This window comes from Prosopis cineraria, unplaced genomic scaffold, assembly GCF_029017545.1.
Source record: "Prosopis cineraria cultivar Desert tree isolate PC_DT_omini unplaced genomic scaffold, ASM2901754v1 PC4, whole genome shotgun sequence".
In the NCBI taxonomy this organism is placed as follows: domain Eukaryota; kingdom Viridiplantae; phylum Streptophyta; class Magnoliopsida; order Fabales; family Fabaceae; genus Prosopis; species Prosopis cineraria.
The window spans coordinates 18,499,444-18,506,868 of record NW_026555335.1 but is presented as its reverse complement, the minus strand read 5'-3'; the positions used below and the strand labels follow the sequence as shown (position 1 = coordinate 18,506,868).

At 31.8% G+C, this 7,425-nt stretch overlaps 1 non-coding gene across 1 annotated transcript; it reads left to right on the top strand.

Moving 5' to 3' along the window:
• The first annotated feature begins 2,976 nt into the window (after positions 1-2,976).
• Positions 2,977-3,083, top strand: LOC129310203 (small nucleolar RNA R71). The gene has a single exon (XR_008593041.1). It is a non-coding gene; the product is annotated as a small nucleolar RNA R71 (small nucleolar RNA).
• The last annotated feature ends 4,342 nt before the right edge of the window (positions 3,084-7,425 follow it).

Here is a 7,425-nt window from a genome sequence, read left to right as displayed (position 1 = left end):
ACTAAAGTGGTTAGTATATTGAGTGTTCGAAACCTCTCAGTGGGAGAGGGAATCCGACATATGAAATGTGAGGTTGAGTGTCTAAGCCAAGGTAGCCCTCACATGGAGAGTAAGTTGGGCTGGCTTTGGGAAGGACTTAGCTTTGACTGGTCAGGATTCATGTCGAAGGGGCATAGGCAGTTCGGTAGATTAGATCATGCCTTAGATTTTGTTTTGTGCTTATGGAGGTATAAGTAGGTATAAAGTTTACCTACGAGTTAAAGAGTGTCAGGAGGCATTCTGTTGGTCATGAAAGGCCATACCGGCCTATGTCATGCATTCATGATTTTAAATGACTAAATTATATATTATGTTGAATTTATTATTCTTTTATTTGATTATGGCTTACTTTGTAATAATTAATGTAGATTTCTCTGTTACTGAGACTGTGGTTGTCTCACCCCTTTCTTTTCAATATTTCTAGGTCCAGGCGAAGGAACCAGTGGAGGACGGGGAAAGGAGCAAAGCTAGTGGTTGTTTGTGAATTATAAAGAACTGCAACCCTTTTCTTTTGAGAAAATCTATTGTAATGTATTTAGGATTAGGGTGCCAGTAGGATATGATTATGTATATGTGTGTGAGTATGTGTAGATTGTATGGCTTGTGTTTGAATTTTTGTTTGCTTGTAGACTTATGGCTAGGAAACTTGGCCATGGTGTGTGGTTTTGATGGATTTATTTAGTAGACCAAGTTTTCACTACAAACAAATATATATTTTGGTATATATGTGATTCCACAAGCAAATGCAAAGTGGTTGCATTGCAAATGGTGTGTTATATAAGCAAACATACACCTTGGATAGAGAGAGTAGGTGCATGGGCCCCACAGAGATCTCTGAGCTAAGTGAAAATGTTTAGCGTGCGTATTCATATGTGTATATGATATTTGAAATAGTTTTTGGCCACTTTTGTGTGATTTGTGCATTTTGGAGATTTAGGGTCCATTTTGGAAAATGGTACTTGGTATAAAGGGTTTTTTTTCTCATTTAAATGTTCTATCAGATGTTTTTACTCTTATTTAATGTGTCCAAAGTGTTCCCACAAGTTTGTGACTATTAGGATGAGATTTGGACAATTTTGAAAATGGTTTTTACTAAAAAACTGTACTTTTGCATCTGGGTGTCCAAATCTTAATTGACCTTTGGATTTCTCTAAAATTTGGGTCATAAGTAAAATCTTTTATAAGCTTCATGTGGGCTTTGGAATCACATCGATCAGATACCGGATGAAGAAACAGCACACTCTGAAATTTGGTCCGGAGGAGCTGTCATGATAGCAACATTGATGATGTTGCAACATGCATGAAATTCAATCCGTCTGTTAGATATTTTCAAAATTTAGTATGCTAATAGTACTATTTGAAAATGACATTTGAGCTTTAGAATTTCTTTGATTAGAGGTCAGATGATGAAATGATGCACCCCAGAAGTTAGTCCAAAGGTGCTGTCATGACAGCAAAAATGACCAAAACTTTAACATGTCTAATTTTTAATCTGACCGTTAGATCTTTTGAAATTTGGTACACTTATAGTATCCTTTGAATGTGACATGTGAGATTTAAAATTTCTTCAATCGGGGATTAGATGATAGAACGGCGCCTCTCAAAAATTGGCCCGGGAGGGCTGTCATGATAGCAATTTAATGCTGTCATAATAGCATCTTTTTACCTCGCTTTCACCTAGCTTGCTTCCGTACTATAGGAAAAACCTATAAATTTTTTTTATTTAAAAAAAGGTTTTAAATATTTACTTTGCAATTGTGTATCTACTTAGTGATTTAAATGGTTTGTTTCCTAAGTTAGTTTTAGGATTAACTCCTTAACCACCCTTAGTTTATTTGAATTGTGTGATTTTTGGATAACACTCAAGGTAAGTGTTACATAGAACAACAATTACTTGATTGATATTTAGGCCTACCCACATACCCACTACTGTAGTACCCTTGGCGAGATGCAGCGTCATATACACAAGCAAGTTTTCAACCACAAATCATATACAAATTTACATATTCATATTCATACATCCTAGTTAGCAATTCAAATCTCTAACTATAACTTTATACAATCATAACATATAATTGGTCATACCACTATCAATCAAGGCTACTCTTTCCTTACTTCCTCTCCCAACGTTCTTGTACTCTCTTTACCTGTATAAAAAAGTAATGAAGTAAGACACATGTCCTAATAACTTAGATATAACCCCAAATACTAGTTATAAATAAAATCATAAACAAGAGATAGAGTAGCATTATTTTAACAATAGTATGAGTATACATGCATTTAATATCCTTCTCATTCACGGTTATGCTCATGCACTCTCGATTTCACCTAGCAGAACAAGCTCTACACTTAAACTAGGAGAAAGTAATGGTCAAATAAAGGAGAATGACAATTTCATGTCTCATACTTAATCAAAATATCATGTGATAAAAGGTATGTGATATGGTTATATGATAGGTTATATAAATTATTGAACCCTATATGAATTGGGTAGTCACAATATATTACTAGAGGCCACTTATAACTTGTAGGCTAGTAGCATTATTAGCCCACTGCCAACTTCATATAGGCTTATAGGGTCACACACAATAATAGCCCAACTCGACCTATAATGTCTAACTTTATATAGGCCTATAGGATTGCACACTAAAGCACTTACATTACTTACATTTTGAACTTGACTCAATTGAGGAGCCAACATCTTACTAATCTTCAAGGCTAAAATATCCAATTGATTGTCATCCAATGTGTTAAATTAAATTTACCTTCTTTTCTCTTGCACTATATTAAGCACAATTGGTTTCCATCTTCTCTATCAACTCCCAAGCCTTAATACGTGTTAAATCAATTAAAGCTCCCCCATTAGCGGCATTAATGTAAATCTTATCTTTTTCATAAAGGCCTTCATAAAAATACTATACAAGGTTCTCATTAGAAATTTGATGATGGGGGCACTTAGAAAGTAACCCTTGAAACCTTATCCAATATTCATAAAAGGATTCATCAAAACCTTATTCAATCCCACAAATTTATTTCCTCAAATTTGTAATTTTAGAGGAGGGAAAGAACTTTTCTAAAAACAATTTTCTAAGTTTTACCCAAGTAAAAACTTTAATGTAGGAGGGATAATTGAAATACCACTCTTCGGCTAAGCCTTTAAGGGAGAAGACAAAAGCTTTTGCTTGCACGTCATCAACATTCACATTCATGGGCTTTATAGTATTACACACAAGAAATAGAGAATGTAAGAATCTATGGCAATCCTCACTTGGTAATCCATGGAACTTAGGAAAAACATTGATCAATGAAGGTAAGTTCAAACATGTTCACATTAGGAGCCATGTACAACCCATAAGGATTATTATTCCAATTAGATGAAGTCAATTGCCTAATGGACCTCTCATCCTAAGGATTATGCATTCCTACAAATTCTCTATTGATGTGTGCATCCTCATACAAGTTGTAATTCGCATTCCTATTGTTATCATTGTTATTTTCCAACCCTTGGCCATTACCTTGACCTAAAAATGGATCTACCCTTTCCATTGATGAATTGACCGCTAGCTGATTATTAATTTAAGGTTGTGACATCTTGAGTTTCCAAAGAGTTCTTCCAATCTCTGTGTCTACTTCAACAAATGATTTTAGATTGGCATGAGTCATAAACCAATGAATTTAGCCAAGAGTATGACAAACAACACAACACAAGACTCAAAAGAAAGAAAAATGCACCTTAAGTTGGCTAAAGACACAAGAAACAAGAATTAACTAAACTAAACCACAAAAGCAAAGAAATTTTTTTAAAAAATCAACAAACAATAAAATAATCACACAAACAAAAATAACTAAAAAGAAAAGAGGAAAGAGTTAGAAAGGCTCATTTGAAGAAACTTTACTTCTTCTACAAACTCTACAAATGGTTCTCTAGAGACAATGAACTTGTAGATTTTGTAGCACCCAATCCACACGAGCAATTCTCCTGAAAATTTTATGAGAGACAAACACAGGATAATGATACAAAAATTTCAGCTAAAAATTCCTTCCCAATAGTTCCCAAAAATATTTAAAAGTTGGTCTACAGTTTTAGAGAAACAAGGTTTTGTTCAAATGACCTTTTAAACTTCCAATAAATTTCCCAATAGCACAAAGGTAGAATTATGAAAAATGATCAAAATATTAAAAAAAAGATAAGACAAAAAGGAACAATATGAGATTTGAACTAAATAATTTGGACACACAATGTGAAAATTATGCTCACTTAAATTTTTCGCAGGGTTTCGAGATCCTTTATAAAGGCTCCCTGGACCTTGTTAAATGTGGTCAAAATAATTTCCACATCCAAAATTAACCAAACTAGTTTTGAAATGAATCTAAGAGATATATCTTTTCAATAAATTAATTTCAAGTACAAACTATTCCAAACTCTTCCCAGTTAATTTTTCAAATCAAGCTAGAAACACTGAAAATAGAACACTGTTAAGCACTATACTAGAAAAAAAAATGAACGCAAATTTTTTTCTTTTTCAAACTTTGTTACACAAAACACAAAAATCACACAAAATGAAAAAAATGAAAACAAAACAAATCAAAACACCAAGAAAACTCTCCTAAGAGTTAAACCTAGCCTCTCTAGCAGTGGCACCAAATTTTGATGGAGTATAGTCACTTTACCCTCAAAATTAATTAGAACTAACCTAAGTGTAGTATGTAGCCAACCCTAGGTCTTCTTACAAGAAGGTTATTCTAACTACCTAAGCAAGTAAACTTAGTGAATAAATTAACTATTTGATTGAAGTTGTTTCTAATTAACTAGTGAAATTAAAGTACAAACTAAGCTAAAATGTGTGATTAACTTCCCTTATCAAGTAGGAACTCTAGGACATTACCAATGGAAGAATCTTAGCTTGCAAATGAATGTGGAAGCTCACTCAAACTTCTCCCCCTTGGTTGAAAATGATGATTACTTAAGACAACTATCTTAAGCAACTTAGCTTTACTAATTCAATTCCTTAAGACGTAATTACAAGCCTTGAGATTGTCTTATTAGCTTAGCTTAGAAATTAACAAAATGTTTAGTCAATCTTTCCTTCCATAATGCCATGGCTAAAGGTAACTTAAGCACAAGACTATGTAACTCAAGCATTGAATTAAATATTTACCAAACATAACAAATGTAAGGTTAATGTAAGACCAACACCACTTCAAAATCACATTTACATGTAAATTAAGAATAGTGGCCAAAACTTCCAATGACAAAAGGAGAGAGAAATTGAATGAATAATTATGACAACTATTCAAACCAACTATAAACTAGAGTCAAGATGAACTACAAATTAACCATAGTTATAGTCTATAAATTAAAATGAAATAAGATGAGGATTAGGTTGAGTTTAGCCAAAGACAATTTTCAATGCTCCTCTTCCATCAACTCTTTCCTAGGATTTCATTAAGAAATTAGCTGTAAGACACTATCACCATCTTGCTCTCTAAGAAGCTTGACCTGGCCAAGTTGAGCTTCATGAAAATGGTGGAATCCAAGCTTCAATCTCCTTCCAAGTGTGCAAGGTTTGGTCGGCCAAGAGAAAAGAAGAGAATGGTGGAGGAATTTGGTGGATTTAATGGCATAAAGTGGGATAGTTAGGGCTGGACGTGAGGTTTGGTGTAAAGAGAAGGAGGAGAAAATGAAGAAGAAGAAGAATTAGGGAGAGAATGGAAGAGATAATGAAAATGTGTGTTAATATAAAAATAGAGTGAGTGTGGCATGAATTTTGGTTAGCTTTAGCTAATCCCTTCAATTAAAACAAAATAAAAAAAAAGTAAAAATGCATTTAGGACCATGTTAATCACTCTCACAAGTATACGAGATCGCAGTAATAAATTACACAAAGTATTCTAGGTGTCGAACCCACAGGAAAGTTGCACTTTTACTAATATAAATAATTAATAGTTTAAAAAATAGATAAAATGGATCATTTGATGAGAATATAAATAATAAAAATAAATCAAAAAAATAATGATGATGAAAACACAATCTATTGAAACATTAAGATTTAGGATTCACTCTATAGGTTACTAGTTTCTACCTTTTGAGTTGACTCTTTAATTAATTATACTTACAACTATTCATAAAATATCCTAATATTCTTTCAAATTATTAGTCTCTTTTTAATTAGCGTTGAATTCTTTCTCACAATACCCAAGCAACTTATTAAACTGTGAAGCTATAGTTTAAGTCACCATAAATTTCTAAAACTATCCTCATCCTAGTTATTTATGTTTATTTCTCTAGATCCAGATTCTTTCTTCACCTCCTAGTCTATCAAGATTACCCATAGATTTAATTAAACAATGGCCAATCATTAAATTAATATGAAGAACAAGAGAAATAAATATAATTGAAAAAAGAAAAAATATTCATTAATATAAATGCAAAGAGTCAAAAAAAAAAGAAAATAAAAAACTAGCTCCTAAGTTAGGATACATCCCTACCCTAATTGGGTAATTTAAAAATACATAATAAAATTAAATAACACTGTTCTAAAATCTCTAATCATGAAAAATGATAACAGAAAAAATTAAGGAGTAGAAAAAAATAATTATGATGTGTACAACTCCTCAACAATCTTGCTTTTAGCTTTTAAAATGCTTCTATAGGCTTCAAATATCTCGAAGAGAATTCTTGAGGTACTCATATAAGTAATTGAGTACTTTTCTCTTGTTACAGGGGAGCATCTATAGTTAAAGTGGAGGTTCATTTTTTTATTCCTAATTAATGCGAAACACTAATATATATATATATATATAAAATATTTTCTCTTAGTGTACCCTTTTTTCATTCTTTGAAAATTACGTCTTGCTCGCATCGCATCACCAGGTTATATATATATATATATATATGTCACATTTGCTTCCTCCGCTTCATTCCTTATATATATATATATATATATATGTATGTATGTATGTATGTATGTATGTATGTATGTATGTTAGGTATTATCTTTTCCTTGCTTTTGCTTTGTTTTTCTTCTACTCCTCTTGCAATTGCATGTGTATTTCCTCATCTAGAGAGAGAGAGAGAGATATATATATATATATATATGTATGTATATATCTATATATTGACCCATAATTTTATCTATTTTGATCTTGTTGTTCTTTCCTCTTTTTTTTTTGTAAATTTTCCTGTGCAATATAAAAAATAAAGATATGAGTAGATTTTATATTAAATTTTTTTATCTTATAATTAAGTGATAAGGGGGAAATGTATATAAATATTAATTAAATAAATATGAAATCTTAATAAATATAATTAAATCTAAACGAAAATCTATACCTATTTAATTATAAAATAATCACTTATCAAATTCCCTCACGCTTAGCTTGTTG